This window comes from Hibiscus syriacus, unplaced genomic scaffold (assembly GCF_006381635.1).
Source record: "Hibiscus syriacus cultivar Baekdansim isolate YM2019G1 unplaced genomic scaffold, ASM638163v2 tig00117056_pilon, whole genome shotgun sequence".
Taxonomy (NCBI): domain Eukaryota; kingdom Viridiplantae; phylum Streptophyta; class Magnoliopsida; order Malvales; family Malvaceae; genus Hibiscus; species Hibiscus syriacus.
Window position 1 is genome coordinate 1,811,196 of NW_024063539.1, and position 17,571 is coordinate 1,828,766.

At 35.2% G+C, this 17,571-nt stretch overlaps 1 pseudogene; it reads left to right on the forward strand.

Annotated features, from left to right (window-relative positions):
- Nucleotides 1-4,596: 4,596 nt before the first annotated feature.
- Nucleotides 4,597-8,316, forward strand: LOC120197840 (annotated as a pseudogene).
- Nucleotides 8,317-17,571: the final 9,255 nt, after the last annotated feature.

Here is a 17,571-nt window from a genome sequence, read left to right on the forward strand (position 1 = left end):
CTTGGGAGAATAATAAAGATCATTTCTCGGTTAAAATGGGGAAGTTAGGGGAAAAACTTGGTATTTGGCAACGGGCGAGAAGAGGTAAAGCCAAGTGGGATGAGAGGCACATTAAAAGCCGTATTCTTCAGCTTGATTCAGGTCCGGTTTTGGATGAGAGTTGTGAGCAGCGTCGGAAAGCATTAGTGGAGCTGAAGGACATTATGGATAAGGATGAGAGGTATTGGCTTCAGATATCCCGAGTTGCTTGGCTTAAGGATGGGGATCGAAATTCAACTTTCTTCCATGCTAGAGCAAATGGGCGCAAAAAAAAGAATTGGGTTGAGGGGTTGGAGAGTGATGGGGGAGTTTGGTGTGACAAACTGGAGGAAATTTTTGGTGTTGCCACTAGTTACTTCTCATCTCTCTTCCGATCTTCCGAACCAGCACCTAACGATGAGATCCTTCAAGCCACTGTTCGATGTATCTCGCCTAGTGATAATGAGATGCTTTGACGTAACTTTACAGCAGAGGAAGTCATCATTGCCTTCTCGTAAGTAAATCCTTCAAAAGCTCCAGGTTTTGATGGCATTTCTAGTCAATTTTTTTTCCACTCTTTTTGGGATATTTGGAAGTGATTTTGTAGATCTTTGTTTAAGCCTCTGAATGGCTTGTCTGACTTTCATTTTGTGAATCGTGTGGTTATTGTGTTAGTTCCCAAGGTTACCAGTCCAAAATTAATGAAAAACTTTAGACCGATTAGCCTTTGTTCGGTCATGTAAGGTTGTGTCCAAAGTTATCGTTAATCGCTTAAAGCCTTTAATGCATGTGTATTGCCGAAAACCAATGTGCCTTTGTCCCAGGCAGACGAATCTCGGATAATTTTTTAGTGGCTCATGAACTTATTCACTATCTTAAGGGGTCTAAAAATGGCCCTAATAAGGGAGCGGCTATTAAATTAGATATAGAGAAAGCATATGATAGAGTTGAATGTGATTTCTTTTGGATGTTATGTTAGAATGGGGTTTAATGATTCCTTTGTTAATCTTATTCGAAAGTGTATTCCATGTGCGTATTAATGGGTATTATCTGATTCTTTCATTCCTCAGAGGGGACTCTGTCAAGGAGATCCTCTATCTCCATATTTGTTTCTATTTTGCGCTCAGGCTCTCTGCGTTACTCTTGAAGGCTCAAATGAGGAATGAGATCAAGGGCATTAGAGCCAGTTTGAGAGGGCCGAGAATTTCTCATTTGTTGTATGCAGATGATAGTATTATGTTTGTTAAAAATTCTATTGCGGAGCTGCTCAGGGTTAAAAGCATTTTGAATCAATATGAAGAGGCTTCTGGACAGAAGGTAAATTTTGAAAAGTCAAGCATCTATTTCAGCTCTAATACTCCCGCTGCGGATAGATCGACCTTTTTTAGCGTATTAGGGGTCGTGGAGGCTTTGGATCCAGGGAGTTACATCGGTTCACCTCTTGTTGTTGGAAAAGTTAAACGTGCGACTTTCAATTTCATCAAAGACAAGACTGAGAAAAGCATCCAGGGGTGGACTAAGCGACTCCTATCTTTCGGAGGTATGAAAGTCTTCATCAAATCGGTGGTACAGGCTCTTCCAGCTTATGCGATGTCATGTTATCTTCTTCCGGATGGGGTTATTGATGACATTAAATCTCAAGCAAGGTCTTATTGGTGGTATGGCAAACAAAATTCCAGAGGATGGTCGATGGTCGCTTGGGACAAGGTTTGTCAATCAAAAAAAATTGGAGGAATTAGTTTTAGGGATCTTAGCCTATTTAATATTACGCTTCTTAGTAATCAGATTTGGAGGCTTATCCAAGATAAGAATTCTTTGGCGTTTAAGGCCCTTAAAGCTAAATACTTTCCAAACTCTTCGTTTTTTTAGGCAAAACTTAGGGATCGTCATTCTTATGTTTGAGCGAGTCTTATGAAGGCTAAAGAGACCCTTAAGGATGGTTTTTTTCTGGAGAGTGGGAGTGGAAAGATATATGGATCGGAGTGAGCAGTTGGTTAGAGTGGCAGAATTTATGATTCCAGGGAGCGCAAGATGGGATGAGCAAAAAGTTAACAGGGTGTTTTCAAGGGAGGATGCTTCTCAGATCCTTAATACTTTGATTGCACTGGTTCAAGGTGATATGATGTTGTGGAGCCATCATAGTTCGGGTTATTACTATGCTAAATCGGGGTACAATTGGCTTTTATTTCAGAACAGTCCGACGTTGCGTGTGGAATGTATTTGGAATGATGTGGCTAAGGCGAATGTCCTCCCTAAAATCAGGATCTTCGGATGGCGTCTTTGTCATGAAGCTCTTCCTTCGGGGTCAAAAATTAAGCAAGTTAATCTTGGTGATGGTATCTGTCCACTTTGCAATAGTGAGCTGGAATCGGTGTTGCATGTGATTAAAGACTGCCCCAACTCGAAGTCGGTCCTTGAGATGTCCGTCTCCTCAAGCTTGTCGATTGGGATGGAAGTTCTTGTCCTATGGCTTTCGTGTGTTCGGTCTAAGTGAGTAGTGAAGTTTTGATTTGTTTCTTGATTTACTATGGAATACTGGAACCGGCGTAACAATCTTTTCATATTGGGGACTTACAATCGGATAGAGACATCATTTTAAATTCTCGAATCTGATTGGGGAGTTAAGCTAGCCTCGACACCATTTATTGTTCATCTAAACCATTTATTGTTATAATGTGCAGCATCCAAGTAGCCCCGTAAATGCAAACCAAATCAGGATGAGGTTAAGATTTATAGATAAGGCGTATTGTAAGCACTCGGGTTGCAGCTGTGGGCATTGTGGCTTGGATAATCATGGTATGGTCCTTGGAGGAGTGGCAAAGAAAATTAATTCTCTGTTTACGGCTGAATCCACTGAAGTAACAGCTTTCTCTCAAGGCATTCGCTTTGCACAGGAAATGGTGGCACGATGTTATCATTGAAGGTGATGCCATATCGATGTGTACAGGTTGTCGAACAAGAATTCTAACAAGACCCAGGATATTTCTACAGTTGGATTGTTGCTCAATGAGGCAAGATTGAGCTTAGCTGACCATCCTCTATTTAAATTGCATTATGTGTGTAGGGAAGCTAACAGAGTTGTCCACTTCTTAGCTCAATGGGCCTTATCGAACTAATCCAGTTTGGTTTTTCCTGAATGAACCTGATTGTATCAAACAACTTGTAATTGATGCTATTGGAATAAGTTATTATTCCTTAAAAAAAGATATCTAAGTTGAACAATGCTATAGTTATGACATAGCCGTTTGACATTTCAGTTGCCGAGAACAAACAAGGGTCCATTACATTTTGGTCACTTTCACTTTGTCTACAACATCCTACCTTTAATTCTTTATTAGGCCCACACTTTTTAATTGACATATAATAAATGCACACTTTGTTGATTTGAAATTCAACAAATTAATCTGATGTATAATATACATTATTTAAAATGATATGAAGTTTAAAACATGTAAGTATTTTTTCAAAAAAAAATTAAAAAATTAAAACAAAATATTAAAAAAAATACACGAAAGACAAATAATTTGTAATTGATATTGCTTAATTAAATCCATTATTATTACATGTAAACAGGTTGCACCAATATTCTTAAACTATGGTCACTATGTATAATATCACATCTCTTTTAAAAAATAAACTATGGTCAATTTAAACTAATTACATATTTGGATGAATTTGGGGATGAAATTGGAACATTCAAAATTTGGGGACTAATTTAGAAAGAGGGTCATAGTTTAAGGATGAAATTAGAATGTTCAAAAATTTAAGAATTAATTCAGAATGAGAGACATGATTTAGGGATGAAATTAAAATATTTAAAAGTTTAAGGGCTAATTTAAAATAAGAGCTAAATTGGGTTCTTGATGAATTAACCGGGGGAAAAAGTCAAAGCAGTAATAGGTAAGGGTTGCCCTAGGTTGGCAAAGACTACTGTTTTAGTCGTCCTAAGTCTTGATTTTATTCACATATACACCGGAATCTTAGACCCCCTATGTGAACTTGGGAATAATAAAAAAATAAGCGACAATAGAACAAAACAAAACAAGCTTGCTTTTGATTTGTATTTTATAAATTTTAGAATTTATTCAACAAATTATAAAGTCCAAATATTTAAAATAAAATGAATAAAATTGTATTTCCACAGGCTGGTTGTGTCAAGAGAGAGAAAGAAGCCCTAATTGAATTGACTTTTCGGAAAACCCAAATCATCAGCTTCAGGTGGGAATTGTAATCAAATTGCTATCTTAAAATATTTGAGCAAAAAAATGTAATTTTTAAATATTTTTGCACGAAATGATTACGTTGACAAATCATTTTAAAGAGGAAAAGGTACGATAATATAGTTAAAATATCAATTAATTGACGTCATAAGTTGAAAATGATAAAAGATTGAAAGATGTTTTAGCGACGAATATTTATATGTAAAAAATTGGGATTTGTTAGAAAATTATACATTTATGTATCTTTTTGTTTTTCTATTTGTAGTTTGTTGTTGTATCTATTATACTCGTCAATGTCGTTATTTCCTCAAAAAATTATCTACTCTTCGATGAACCAAAAAAGAGTAATCATCTGATCGTCCCCTTAAACCATTATTAACGACCTGAGAGTTCTTCTACTACACGATTTTAAGGTTGTTGGGGTCTTTTTGCAACTTGGAAGAGAATTTGAGGTTACTTCCAAACCTGGGTTGTTTTGTTTTCAAGAAAATATAGGAAATGAATAAAACAGAGAAAGAAAGGAGAAAGTATTGTTATTTAGATCTTTGTTTAGTATTTATTTGCTTGGATATGCTCAAATGTGATGCTTGGTCTTTATGGCTCGTTTTTGTTCCTTGTTGATTCTAAGTGCCAGCAAGAAATGGTTAAAAAATTCAAAAGTTTTTAGTGTTCTTAGCAGAACAGGAGGAAAAGGATGTTGCTTTTGTTTTTTGGGCTAATCTATAATGTTTTAGCTTTGAATTTGAACTTTCAAATTGGTATAGTTGAAGATTTTACAAAGGTTTTCAATGTTTTTGTTTTTGCCCCTTCAAAATATTAAGGTTTTTTTTTCTTTTTCCTTTTTTTTTTATAGTAGTGGTTCCATAGATCAGATCATATAATTTCTTGATGTGATAAAAAACTATGGAGATTGAGAACATTATTACCTGTTTTGTGAGTTTGAATTCCAGGTGACTGTCAAGGGTATCTACAAGACTTCCCCTTGACCTTTCAATTTTCAGGCAAATTGGCATGTTTCTAAAATTAGTAGGTTAACATTTGGAAGTTCAATTTGAGATCTAGTTGAAGTGATTGCATGCACAATCCTCTTTGGTTCTATTCTGGATTATGATCTCTATATTGTTCTGTACCATGCTGTACATGTTAACTAGGATATGGTAAATATACTCTTGATGTTTCTATTCGATGCTTACGATGTCCGGGCAGGGTTTCCATCTGTCTGAAGGCAATTCAATTTGAACAGTTGCTAGTGATGAGTTGTTTCTCATTTTTATTTTCGAGAAAGAAGAGAACTTTCTCTGGTGAACATACCTTAGAGATCGATGAAGGTATGCTGCTAACCTGATTTAATGTTCTGTCTAGTTTTGGGACTAACAATCCTAAGAAAACAGCATACGGCCTGTAAAGTTCTGTGGCTTGGCTAAAATCCTCCTCCCATCCTAGAAAATGCTTGCTAATATCCAATATCTTCTTGCAAAAGTTCCTAATGCATGCTTATTGTCACAGAGGTTTCGGGAATTCAGAACACCAAAATGTTACTTACAAGGAGCTGAAAATGGCAACCGGAAATTTCCATTATTCCAATAAAATTGGATCGGGAGGTTTTGGTGTTGTCTACAAGGTGATCGCAAACTTCGTTTGTTCAGATATTTTCAAACAATGCTTCGATAAATGCTTGAATTTGAAACTAATCTTGTTTTATTATTTAAGATTTGATTCCAATTTCTTACCTTATTTTCTGCAATGGACAGGGAACTCTCCGAGATGGTGCCATGGTTGCTATAAAGGTGCTATCAGCAGACTCGAACCAAGGAGTGCGAGAGTTCTTGACGGAAATAAATGTGATTGCGGATATAGCGCATGCAAACCTGGTTGAGTTGTATGGCTGTTGCGTGGAAGGAAAACATAGGATTTTGGTCTACAGCTATCTTGAGAATAACAGCCTAGCACAAACACTCCTTGGTAATTACTGTTATTTAAGATTCGTGTTATTATATGCTTGAACAATAATAAACTAAGGTCTTTTTACCTTTCAGGTGGAAGAGATAGCAGTATGCAATTCAGCTGGCAAGCAAGGCGTAACATTTGCATTGGTGTGCAAAGGGGCTTGCGTTTCTTCACGAGGAAGTTCAACCACATATTGTTCACAGAGACATCAAAGCAAGCAATATTCTCCTTGAAAATATCTAAATCCCAAAATTTCGGATTTCGGTCTGGCAAAGCTTTTCCCAGACAACATGACCCACATAAGTACACGTGTTGCTGGAACAAAGTAAGTTTTTAAATAGCTTCATATACTTGTCAGTTCTTCTTAGTGAATGAAGCGAGTATTATGGAGTACATGATGGTTTTATAATATCAATAAAATATAGTTTTGAATTTTGATATAATATTATAGAATGGTCATTTGAACCAGTTTTAACGAATGGTATACATTTTTCTGTGAGGGATGGTTGGCGTTGAAATGCCGGGTAATCCGGCTTTACAGACGGTTTTTTTTTTTACTTGATTATGCTTGTTGTCACTTATTTTTTTGGTAAACTGTTAGCCTTGGTACGAGCTTTGCAGAATTTGTTTAATGATCTATGTATGTTCCTTTCTGTATTGCCAATTTATTTGTGTATCCTTATGTGGTTTATATAGAGGTTATCTCGCTCCTGAGTATGCTATAAGAGGTCGGTTGACGAGGAAAGCAGATATTTACAGTTTTGGCGTTTGCTGTTGGAAATTGTATGCGGTAGATGCAACACAAACAGAAGACTGTCAGTGTCAGAGCAATTCTTCTTGAAACGGTACGAATTTCTCTATGTTCTTGTCTTACTGTTCCCTTCATAACTACCGTAATTCAAGTCTCTATGCATTTTTGACATAACTAATGGCCGAATAGTCTCTCAGTATCTGACGTACCTACTCAATCCATTGGTCTACAGCTTTAACCTTAAACAAACTTTATAAATACTCTAGATAATATAAAAACAGAAAAAAGTTTCATGCATCTGCAATGAGAAAATTGCTGAAACTGCTAAAAGCCAAAGTAGATTTTGCCTATGTTTCATATAATGTTGATGCCATATTTATCAATGCCGTTGGTTGGGGAGGTTTGATATATGAGTGTATCCTACTTTTTTCACAAAAGCTTAAACCTTTATGGTTCTTGAATTCCTTATTTTGTTCTGTACTTATTCCATGTCATTTGATGTCAAATGGCAGAGTCACATCAGGTGTTGCCTTCGGGTCATATGACGTTCCATGGTGAAATTCTCCAGACTCAGTAGAAACCAACTGAAGTCATTAACCATATTGCTACAACTCGATAAGATTAGGCTTTTATACGGGATATCTAATCCTAGAAATATTTTTGTGTAGATAAATTGCATGACTGTTGCCTCGATATCTCCAGTCTGTGTTCTGTACTTTGGTATTACACCGAGCTTCTTATGTTTTGATTGGGTTCTACGGTGTTAAGACTTATGATTTGAGATTCGTTGCTAATGGATTTATTAATGCAGGTATGGAACATGTATGGGTGTGGACAGCTACTGGAATTAGTTGATCCATCTTTGAACGGAGACTTCAATGATGAAGAAGCACAAAAGTTCTTAAAGATTGGTTACTTTGCACCCAAGACATGTCGAAACTCCGACCACCCATGTCTCAAGTAGTGAAGATGCTAATGGGAGAGGAAGCTGTGAATGACCAGAATATATCGAAGCCTGGCCTTCTTTCGGATATTACGACCCTCAGAGACCAAAAAGATAAATTTAGCAATGCTTCTGGAGTCACAGGCAAAGGAGGCACTTCGTCTTCATCGTCAGGGAACATTCCTACATCGCATGCTACAATGACATTCAATTCAATATTTGACCGAAGCGATTAGGTCGATCTATTCTTGTTTTGTTACTCGATAGCTAGAGTTTTGAACAAATCTGCCTCATTCTTTTGAAGTAAAAGTCTGGGTTTCAGGTTTTGCTTGGCGAAAGTTATACATTGTTCCTTTTTCTGTTTTTTGAGAGTGGCGATGCTGTAAATTTATGTAAATTGTAATCATTTCGCCTTAATAGTTTGATTCTTTTTGTTTACTCTTTGCTCATACTCGTTTCATTGTTCAGAACATTTGTAAGGATCAATCTCTTCACTGCTAAAGCAAAGAGTTGCTTGGTTCTGAATTTGTTGATATTTCATTGACACGACGAGCGATCTGATGATCAGAAAACCTGGTAGGTGGATGGTTAAAACTATAGTTTCACCTTGATTGGTTGTCATTGATTTCAGAAGGGTCGCTGCATATGCAGAATCCAACCCTGAAGTTGGTTCATCAATCATGATAACAGCAGCGATATGAATGAGATCGATTACAGTCTATACTCAGCGCATCTTTCTCCACCAGAAATGCCGTCTTTTGATCCCTTCCTATCCAGGAACCTGCTGCAACTTGATCCGATCCAAGCTCCTTCATTATCCCATTCACTCAAGAACTTGCTTCCTTCCTCCCCTCCCTCCTGGTAGCCGGAAAGAGTGTTTCTTCGACTGTAAGCATTAAAATTAGAGCATCATCTTGAGTTTCATATCCCGAAACTCTCCGAAAATGTTCAACATCAACAGGCCTACCATTGACAAGAGCTTCCCCTGGTGACACTTTACAAGCTGGTGTCCTTCCGGCAAGAATCTCTAGCAGTGTAGTTTTAAATGGCCTTACCCAATCTTCCCTGCTTTGACACCTAAAATGAAGGTTGGTGGGAGAAAGCTGAAATAACTGGTTATATACTAACAAATTTCATTTTGAACATTCAATGAAATAACACAATTAATCCCAATTTGGTCATCAAATTAAGAATTCACTAAAAAAAACCTAAAGATTGAATTTTCAGTGTGTAAATATAGAAATGATGCAATTCTTTCCAAAAGAAAAAATCTTCTAGTAGATTTGAAGTTAAAAAAAACACATTAATATAAATTGGACATGAAATTGGGTTTCTATTTGACTTATTATTTGTATAAATTTTTACATTGACGCTTTGTTAAGAACCCTTAAAATATAAATATAAATAATTTAACATCTCATTTTATTATATAAGTATTAATATAAAAAAGTTAGTAATATAACATAAGTATTAATATAAGTTTGCTTCATACAAGTATAAATTAAAATTCGGAATTAAAATACGAGAAACATTTAAATAAAAAGAAAAACTTCTTCGAAATTCGTAAAATTTATTCATTGAAAATCATTAATTGGTTGATTGGTTAAGAATGTTCATATTTTCTTATTTTACGTGAGTTTGAACTCTAATTATTACCTTAGAAATGAAATTTCTCTCCACTAAATCAAAAAATATATTTATTTATTTTTATTCAAAACAAATCAAATGAGTTTCTAAAAATTACCAAGTGAAATTAACTTTTTATTGATTTATACACTTGAAAATGAGAAAAATATAATACTCTCGGTAAACTTCTTTTTAAACAATACTCTTAGTAAACTTGTAAGTAAATTTAATAACAATAAAAAAAAGAATTCACTCACGATATATTAAACACATTTTTTAGATAAAAAAATAGAAACAAAATTCTTCTTCTATTGTTAAAAAAAATTATAAAACTACCTGGAATCTTAAATAAAATATAATTACATTGTATTTAGTCGAACAATGAAGAGTCTAAAATACAACTTGTTAAAGTAAGGCTGAAAAAAGAGAGGCTAAAATCTGTTTGCAAACAAATATGTTATCAAAATCGTAACTTTTTAGGTTGAATCGAAAATGTTATCAAGAGCGTAACCTTTTAGGCTGAACCGAAAATATTACCATCTTCATAGCATTTTTTATTGCAAATGAAAATGTTATAAATTCGTATAATTTTTTAGGTTGAACTGAAAATGTTACCTCGTAACATTTTCGGGTGCAATCGAAAATGTTATAAATTTGTATAATTTTTTCAATTGTAAACCTTAAAACCACCATACTATAATATTTTTTTTGTTACAACCGAAAATATTATAAATCTATATAATTTTTTAAGTTAAATTGAAAAATATAATATATTAAAACTGTCTTAAATTAAACTCATATTACGTTGTCGCACAGTACAACTATCCAACGAGCTTAATAGTTACCACAACAATAATACCAATCCAAAAATTTATCAACATATATCACAAACAATTATAAATCTTCACAGATTTTCAATGATTTTCTCTAACAAAAAAAGAACCCCTTACAACTAAAGGTATATAACAATTCATAAATGATTAGACAAATACGCATTTAAACAGAGGCGAATCCATGATAAAAATTTAGGGGTTGCAAGAGCCTCAAGGGTGGTACTTTTGAGGGTGACACTTGTATTAGAGGTGGCACTTGTGGAGGGGTTGCCAGGGATACCCCGGGCACCATAGAGGTCTGCCTCTAGATGAGGGGTTGCCTGGGATACCCTGGGCACCATGAGGTCCGCCCCTGCATTTAAAGTTATTATTTTGTTATTTTATTTTATATTAAAATAATATCATTTTGGATCTATCAATATATTATTTTACTTTTTCTTGTTATTCTCCATCTTTTTTTTCCTTTTGTCGCAATCTATTGTCGTTTTGAATATTACTGACTGTCATCTTTAGTGGCCGATGAGTTTCAAGTTTTTTAATTAAATTTGTTTTACTCTTCTAAACGCAAATCAAGTCTTCGTTTAATCAGAAAACACTCCAAATTTCACAAACCTAACTTTGGATGTTTTAGTGGTGAATTTTCGTGGGAGCCAAGGGGACCTTAGCCCCTGCCAATTTTTTTAATTATTAATTAATATTAAAAATAAATAAATAAATTATTCAGCCCTCCTCAATTAAAAAATATTTTAACCATGCCTTAATAAATTCCTGGTTTTGCTTCTGTAGACCCCAGATTTTATCCGGGCCCAGCATCCAACACCTATTAAAACCAAAAAACAAATCATGACCCACTACCCCATTTCCATTGAAATTTTCCCACGAACAAACTACCCACTCGATTGTTTTCCCTTTCCATCATGCCATCCACTACCCCCACTAACTAACAAACAAATCCCATTTCTTTCTGCTTTTTAGGGGGCTAACAGAAATTGAAAAGGGGGACGCTCTGGGGCCTATAAAGATGAAATAACGCGAATCATTTTGGAGGGGGGGAGACCAAGTGCAGTTTCGTTGAGTGGGGGTGGTAGTATAATTTTACTTGATGTTGGGGACATCTATCCCGAGAATTTTTCTTCTCTCTGCCATTTTTATTTGCTTAAAATTTCCCAAATATCATGAACCAAAAGCCTTGGGGCTAGACCAGGCCATCAATCAATGGCCTCAAAGGGGTCGAGTAGTGGCTATAAACGATCGAGTCGAGACCAGTGGCTCGTTCGTCCTTCGCCATCTACTTAAACGCTTTCTTTCTCCAAATTCCTCAAAGGTTTCCATCCTCATCGCTTTCTCTCATCCTTTCTCTCATTACGATCGTATTCTTCGAAAGCTAGGATGCAACTTGGTGTCACAAAGGGATAATGATGAAGGAATAACTCCTCTGGAGGTGGACTCATTGCATTGTAGCTGCTCGTTGGGAAATGCAGGCAGCTCGTCTTGAAGCTGAGTGTTGCGATGTTTACGGCTTGGATGATGAACTCTTAGCAATGGTTCCCCAGCCTGTTCTTGCTGTGCTTTTTCTTTTCCCAATAACTTCTCAGACTGAAGAAGAGAGATTACAACAAGACAATGAGAAAAGAGTAAGTGCAATTATGTATTCTAGCTCTGTGTTTTGCATCAGACTACTTTCGAATTGATGGAAATGTTTAACCATAACACTGCTGTAACTGAAATTGTGTAGACTTGTGTGGTTATGCCTTGTGTTTGTAGATGATAATGATCTGTTTCGTTCTATATATATCCACATTGTCAACCACATATTTGTATACGTGTGTGGATAGTATTCTGATTTTTTAATTTATTTCATTGATGATAGTAAACACTCTATTTTATGATGAAGTTCATTAAATAACCAAGAGATAGGAATAGAGTTGAAAAGGGGATAGGAATGGTGCTCGTGCTGCTAGGCGACCCCCGGGACAAGCCAAAAGAAATTCAACTAGGGGACTAATGGCATTGAAGATGCTCAGAAATTCCATAGGCACGTGGAAGCAATGGACATTGCTAATTTACAAAGAACATCACGTGAAAGCATTAGTCAAAATGCATGTGGGACCCTCCATAATTGCATCCACAGTACAAAGAGCGGTCAATGACTTATCAAGACTGGTATTCGGTTAAATCCATTGTTTTGAAAACCGGACCTGCCGGTTCAACCGGGAATCGTTGCCTAGTCCGGTTCAAACTAAACCGATTAAACCGCTATTAGTGAACCGGCCGAAAATGTTGAACTGTTCGAACCGAACCGGCTGAAAATCGGAAAAAACGCCAATTTTGTTTTTTTTAAATTAAATCAAACGACGTCGTTTGTTAAACGAGCCAAGTCGAACTCGAGTATTGCTGAGCTCGACTCAAACTTTAAAAGTAAGCTCAACTCGACTCAAACTCACGAATTAAAAATTATCAATTTTAACTCGAACTCGAAATATAATATTAAAACTTGAACTCGAAAAGGCTTGAACTCAAAAAAATAGAAGCTCGATTGAAGCCTAAAATTCGAGCTTAATTGAAGTGAAAGAATAGTTCACTCTATGCTCACCAAAAGGCTCCATGATTTTGAATGTCAAATTACCTCTATTATTTATAGAAGTTAGTTGGGATGCTCTTCTATGTTTCTTAGCCATGTGAGATTGTTTTGTTCTCATATTTTTACTCTTTAGACTTTTTGGATGTTCTTCTATGTTTCTTAGCCATGTGAGATTGTTTTTTTTAAATTAAATCAAATAATATCATTTTGTTATGATTTTTAGCCCCAAATTTATTTTTTAATTATAGTTATATATAATTATATTTATTATTTAATATGTTTTATCTTAAATATTATGTTGTAGTTAATTTGAATAATTTTGTTTCACTTGATTTTATGGTTTTTAACTCATATATGTTATGACTTGCTTTGAATATGACTTGTGATATATAAAATTATTTTTTATTAAATATTTTTGGTATTTTTATTTAATTTTTTAAATAATTATGACGTCATCCGGTTCTTCCAACTGGTCGGACCAATTCGACCGGTTGAACCAATGAACTGATAGCATGATCGGTTCGCTAACCGGTCCGATTCTGAAAACCATGGTTAAATCTCTTTACTTGAACATTTTTCAATGCAGTAAATTACCTGGATCGCTTCGTATCAAATGGTTTCTTTTTTATTTTCATTTATCTTATTACTTTCAAAGTTTAATATTCTTTTATTTTTTATTTTATTTTATTAATTTTTTCCTTTGATTTATTTAATATTTATTTATTATTTCTCATCTAACATTTTTGACTTTTTAGAGGAATTTTTTTAATAGGTCAAAGGTAAGTAATTTGAATCGAGTTTTTAAATTTTAATTTTTGCAATTAAAGACAATCGATAAATTAATTGGTACCAAAAGAGCGGTTCAAGGGTGTTAATCCTTCCTTGACCGTAACCGACTCCCAAACTTAACACATTTATGGTAAAACGCAGATCATGAAAGATGGTGTCCGATCAGCCTAAAATTCGTTTTAAAATGATCGGTGGTGACTCTAACCTAATTATTCAAGTCAAAGCCCGATTCTGGGGTCAAACCAAAAGACGGTCGCGACAGCTTGGCGACTCTGCTGGGGACAGGTAAGTGAGTTAGGTCGAAATTAATTTCTGGTTGTATTTTTTAGCGAAAATTACAAGTTTAAATTTTAATTTATTTATTTGATTCTTATTATTTATCTTTGATTATTTTTTTCAAATAAATAGTTGTACTAACGTTTTTTAATGATTTCAGATTTTTCAAAATTGTCATCTCTAGCTCAATACCCGAGCTCCGAACCCTTTTAAGTGGGGGCGAAAGCGACGCATTCGTAGGAATTTATTCTACGTATGGGCCTAGCAAGTAACCTTCGGAATTCATATATCTTATGTCTTCGTGTGAATTTATTCTCCGTATGGGCATAAGAGAATGTATCCTCTCGAGTTTAACTTAGTCCACATAAGCTTGTAATGGGCTTAGGACTGAGGGTCTGGAAAGCCCAAGGAGGCACCAGCAAGGAGAACTCGAGTACCCTTTTAGAACCTAAACAGTGAGAGTACATAGAATTAGAGCCCACCCCAGAACCTCATTCCAAACCCTAGGTTGCTTGAATTATTTCCTGCTTTACCTTATGTTCAAAGCATGCGAACTAGACAAATATGCGGTTAGGATTTGTTTAAAATTAGCATGCGGGATAGAGATCATGTCTAGGTAGGAATAATAAGCACGTATGGTAGATATCATGTAGGGTAAGACTTTTATTTTCATGATTGTTTTTTATTTTTACCTCACTAACTCTTTTTATTTTTTTCTATTTCATTTTTATCATTTGCATCATTCGAAAGAGGTGTTGATCCACCAAAAACGTGTTTGTTAAACGTGAATAATCTGCATTGATGGGCAAAGGGGTTGTAATACAAGAGATGAAAAACGCAGGGGTCCGGCTATGGTCAGAAAAGACTCAGAGAGAAAATGAGGACAATCTGTAAGGCAAATATGTGTCACATTTGATCAAGAAGATGTGGTGCCCACAATCAAGTATATCAAAAGTCAACTTTTCAAAAATGGGTTGACAAAGGTGACAGGGGAAAGACGATAAAAAGGTTACTATCCTGGAGAGTCTGTTCAAAGACAACAAGAGCAAGATGACAAAACGATAACTGAATTGGAAGTCATTATCGACAAATTCAAGAAACAATCAAATGAACTTCAAATAATCTCTTTGATGGAGGATTTCAATAGTGTTTCTGTTATAGAACAGGTTCAACAAATGATGAAAGTCAGAGATACAATCATTCGATATTTCTGGGAACAAGTACAAAAAGCAGCTCAACACTTGCATGGTTCAGCCAGAGAAGCAAGAGCGGTTCGACAGGGTATTCAACCAGTGACAGATGAAGGCAAAGGACTAGTCAACCTGTTAGAAGTCGTTCGAGGTCTAGAGGATTTAGCCAGAATATACCTTTGATATTTTTGTCTCTTAAAAGATAAAATACTTTTGTCCCAATAAAGATTATTTATAATAACATACATGTTTTCGAATCAATGCTTCGAACATTTCATACATTTTTACATTTTGCATCTACATTTCATTTTTAAGTATTTTCATAAACATGAAATTAAGTCAGGGAGGATTTGATGAAGTGGTCATAATCACGTGACACCACATGAAAGTAAGATTTTAACAATTAAATAAAAAACTGAAATCAGTACAGTGGGGGCCTGATCAGTTGATTGTAGGACTAAGTCTGCCAGGATGATCTGAGAAAAAAATCCCCATATCCTAAGGGCTACGGTGTTGAAGCTGTGTGCAGTTGTCACATAGGAAGCTCCAGACATTCCTTTAAGAATTGTAAGGCACTGAAGCGCGAGATCCAAAACATGATGGGTTCAGGGGCATGGAAAATCGAAGAAGGGGGCATTGCATCTACCATTTGCACTGAGAGCATTGCTTTGTTTGAACACGTTTTTATCTTTTATGTTTGCTAAATTTTTTAAACGAGCTTTAATCTTTAGTTCTTCGAATATTAAATGAATTAAATATTCTTTTAATTCTTCAAGAATTAGAGATTTTTGACATATGACAAGATTATATCTCTCTTATCCTGTCTCAAACCCTAAAATAAAATACATTAATTCTTTACCCAAAATAACTCATGGTCATTACCAAAGACCATATTTTGACATTACTACCTTTTGAAACTTTTGAACCTTTGTTTGAGTCAATAAAATTACACCATTGTCTTTTTAGACTCAAAATTGACATTTTTATACCATTAAAACCTAAGGCATTGAGTTGTTCATTTGAACATGAGCATTCTTCTAAGACACAACTTGGGGCATCTCGCAGGGAGCCTGAACAATGGGACTTGTTGAGAGCAAGAAGAAGAAAAAGAATTCATTCTAAATAATTCTATCATGCATTAATTACACTATTTTCATGTGAATAAAATTAATCCTAAAAATCTATCCTCATAGGGATAACTCTTATGTGAAGACTTTCATGTATGAAATGATGAACAACTTTATTTTTTTTATCCCTTCACAACAGGAGAAAATATATATCCCTTGTGTCCCCTTTTGAGGCTATAGTATTTTCTTCTGATTCAACCCTAACCAAGGATCACCCTCCACCCTGGGGGGCAAGGTGGAAGAAATCTGCTTATATGAGTAACGACATCAATCTAAAGGAAATACCAAAAGGCGAACCAAATGCCAAGTGCGAAGATCCAATCAGAACAAAAAGAAAAAATAAAGAAAATAATAAAGAAAAAGGAAAAAGTGAAAAAAGAAGACAAGATGCATATGCGAAGATTCTCTCGATTCAAATTACGCATCGAGATTCAGATTGATCAAGCACAATCATTTCAGAATCACTTCACTCGAAGATCATGGAGTATCCAGAGAAAATCAAGAGAAACACATACGAGCAGATTCAAATTGAGCAAGACAGGATTGAAGGCATCAGAATGAATTGATCCTTGGTTCAATACCCTGAAACACTTGTTTGGGCCTATTTAACCTTTTCTTTCATAACCATGAACCATGACCTACATTATGTGCCTTAAAAGTCCCTTCTAATCATACATGGATTTCTAAACAGAATAGACTATCTTCGGATTTCATCCCACCCATCAGGATTAATTTTTATTTGCAAAAAGTTTTCTAAAATCTTTAATGCATGATAGAGAAAAATAACAAAGGGGGGTTCAAGACGTAAATTCTGAATGATGTCTTGAAACCAAAGGAGGATTCGAGTTAAAAACCTAACAATGCAACTCAAATATATAAATGGTGCAGCTGAGGCGATCGCACAAATTTCTTGATGAGGCATCGCACAATCCAAGCGTAACCATGAAAGCTGGGAGTCGGAGAACACTTCCAGTAGAGAAGCATACAGTCTACCCCATCAAACCTTTGGGCATCAAATAAACAAAAATGCCAAACCTTTGACCAAACACAATAACCTGAGACTTTTTTTTACTTAACCATTTCCCAAATATAGCTTTGATCTTGACACTTGTCAAATAACTACAATTTATTGAATGATTAACCATGCAATTAATTCTTTGGTATCAAATGAACTCTGGTTTTATGATTCGTCTCAATTATAAAATCGAGAAAGGGGTAATATTTTCAAAACTTTTGGTCAAACATTTTTCAAAACTCTTCTAATTGATAT